Source organism: Myotis davidii, unplaced genomic scaffold (genome assembly GCF_000327345.1).
Source record: "Myotis davidii unplaced genomic scaffold, ASM32734v1 scaffold1363, whole genome shotgun sequence".
Lineage (NCBI taxonomy): Eukaryota > Metazoa > Chordata > Mammalia > Chiroptera > Vespertilionidae > Myotis > Myotis davidii.
The window spans coordinates 556219-559584 of record NW_006294347.1 but is presented as its reverse complement, the minus strand read 5'-3'; positions in this window follow the sequence as shown (position 1 = coordinate 559584).

Here is a 3366-nt window from a genome sequence, read left to right as displayed (position 1 = left end):
CCCCGTTCCAGCTGTGGCAGCCCACGCGCCCAGATGTGCTGCAGGACGCGTTGTGAGCGCCCCGCTGCGCGCGTGCGCTTGGAAAGAGGGAGAAGGGTGGGCGCGCTCAAGTCTGGATGGAAGAGTCAGGGGTGCAGAAGAGAGGAGGAGGGTCCTGGTGGGTCTGGAGTGGGAGGGAGCGTTTGGGGTATCTCGTATGAGCTCCCCGCCCAGGGTCTGAGATGTGGGCTCACCTGGGCAGGGCGCCAGTAGATGTAGTTAGATCCGAGGGTCCTGGTGGGGGCAGAGTGGAGCTAGTCCCCACCCCAGGTGGATAAGAAAAGCAGTAAGAACATTACTTTGGGCCGGGGGTGGGGTGGGGGCGCTTGGAATGTTTTTTTGAAAAGCGGTCCCAGGTGCTGGGGCACTCACAGGTGCTTTAAGGCGTATCCAGCGCTTTCACAAATGGTATCTCCCAACACTTTAGCTAAGTACGCGTTGTAATGGCTCCCGTTTGTTTGTTTGTTTGTTTATTTATTTCTGATAAGAAAACTGAGGTTCAGGGAGGTTACATGACTGACCCACGGTTTCACTGCCAGCAAGTGGGGAAGCATAATTTGAACCCAGCTCTTCCAATCCGCCCCACCCCTCCCCTTGTCCTAAGACATGCATCTTCTAATACAGTGGTCAGCAAACTCATTAGTCAACAGAGCCAAATATCAACAGTACAACGATTGAAATTTCTTTTGAGAGCCAGATTTTTTAGAACTTAAACTATATAGGTAGGTACATTGTTATTAACTTAATTAGGGTATTCCTAAGGCTTAGGAAGAGCCACACTCAAGGGGCCAAAGAGCCACATGTGGCTCCCAAGTGGCAGTTTGCCCCAGGGTTCTAATACGTACATTGAAGCCTCCCCGTGATTGGCAGGTGAATGGATGGGATGGATCCTGGATCAAGGCTGAAAAAGAGGCCGCTCGTGGAGTTTATCCAGCAAAAGCAATTGGCGGCAATCAGAAGGATGGAGAGAGAGAGAAAAAAATCACTGTAGGCTGTATTCTTAATCAGACACAGATAGGTTTAAGGAGCTAAAGAACCTGGTAAATTGTAGACAATGTTATGCATTCCTACACTTTTTGGAGCGATTCTCACAGGCCTATGGCCAAAAAGGTGTATGTCTTATGAAGAAAGATGAGCAAATGGGATTTTAGGTTAGTTTTTAGAAGAATTTCCTGAGTTCAGGTTATAGAGCATAAATCCATATGTTCTCAGAAGGGGCTACGGGGACATCAGGGGAAGCTCTTTTCTGCCCCTTTCCCTCTGAGCTTCTCCGAGCCTGTCCTGGGGCTGCTTTGAGGCCCCTGAGCGTTTTCAGGACATTGTCAGGCAATGTCTCAGCTCTGCCTCAGCCCTGGGAGCCTCCAGGGAGAACCAGGCACCAGGGCAGAAGGCAGGTGCGGTTGGGTGACAGCCTGGGGCGGGCGAGTGCTCAGGGTCCTAAGGCCTCAGACAGTCTCTAACTTTCAGGGAATCTCTCTGATGTTTCCTGCAGCATCAGCCAAAATAGTGAAAATTTGGCCGCAGTAAATGTTTAGCTCTGGCAGCAGGAGTTAATGAATCTGGGTGAATTCAGGATCTGAAAAGGCGATTGCTGCATCCACGTAGCCAAGTGATAAAAAGCTTATGAGATAATGTCGGGGGGAAAGGAAGGACACAAAACTGTGTGTTTCCTATGGTTACAGCCATATTAAATATGGATGTTTGCATGCAAGCCTGCGGGGGAAGCTCAGGCTTGCCAATGGCTCTTGCATCAGGGTGGCGGGCAGTTATATGTTACCTGCAGTTGCTGTGCTTGTGACTGTTCTGACCATTTTCTTCCTGTCAAAATGAGACAACTGAGGTTCAGAGTGATGAGATGGTCACCTAACGTTTTTTTTTTTTTTTAGAGTTCTTTCTTTCTTTATTTGTGTGTGTGTGTGTGTGTGTGTGTGTGTGAAAGGGGGAATCCAAGTTTTTCTCAAGCTTTCTGCAATGTTGCCATTTTGCCTTTGTAGTTACAAGTTCAGTTTTCCACACTTTCGGCCATGCTATTTTTCTGTTTAGTACTAACAATATGCATATCTTTAAATAACAAGTCCCCAACACCCACCACTACTAGTTGTGTGATGTGGACAAGTCACCATTCTGTGCTTCCATTTCCTCCTTTCTAAGCGGGGAAGATAGTAATACGGACCCCAGAGGAATAAAATGAGATCACAGAGTTAAATATACTTTGTAAGCCAGGGAGATGGTTCAGCCATCATTGAAGATTATCTAGTGGTTCTTCCCTTCCTTGGCACTCAGCATGCAGTGCCAGGCACAACCCACACACTTGCCTCTTCCAGGCCATCTATATATATAAAAGGCTAATATGATAAGTGTCCGATCGTGCAACCGGTAGCTATGACGTGCACTGACCACCAGGGGGCAGATGCTCAATATGTAGACATGGAAACATGGAACAGATTGATGACTCTCAGAGGGAAGGGGGTAAGGGGGAGGGCGGGAAGAGATTAACCAAAGATCTTATATGCATGCTAGAGGCCTGGTGCATGAATTTATGCACTGGTGGGGTCCCTCGGCCTGGTCTGTGGATCAGGCCGAATCCATGCACCGGGCCTCCAACATCCCCCAAGGGGTCCCGGATTGCGAGAGGGCGCAGGCCAGGCCAAGGGACTCCACCGCACTGGGCCTTTAGTTTGAAATAAACAAATAGGCTGGTCCAACACAAGCTGTGCCCAAGCATAAAGGACTATTAAGCGATCCTCAACTGGGACTAAGGGTGTTAGGTTTGGAGGCTGGAGCGGGGCACAGGGCTGGTCATCTCCAGCACAAATCCACTGGGTGATTGTGGGCAAGTTCCATCCTTCCCTTCATCTAGCTTTACCGTAAAGATGCCCTTCACACTGCCCACTGTGTGGTTTTAGAGTTATTTGAACAGTGTGGAGTCAGGTGCACAAAGGGGCATGAAAGGACTTCCGTAGTGTGGATTATAATCTTGGAAACAACCCAATTGCTCATCAGTTGCGTGCTGGTTAAACAAAACAAACAAAAACCATGGTGTTATTCAAACTGGGGAATACTGTGAGGCAAGTACAGAGAATAGAATTGTATATACAGACATGGAAAGATGTCCAAGACATAGATGTGGAGCAACTTGTGCTGCAGGAAATTATTTATTTCAACAACAGAAATAGACACAGAGCTACAAATGTCTCTATGGGGAGGCGCGGGGTCTCACCTCTTCCCACCTCCAGAGATGCCTTCTAGCTTCTGCTGCCGAGAGCTGGAAGAAGGGCAGGCTCAAGGAGCCTGCTCAGAGCAGGGATATTCATTCCCCTTTGAGAA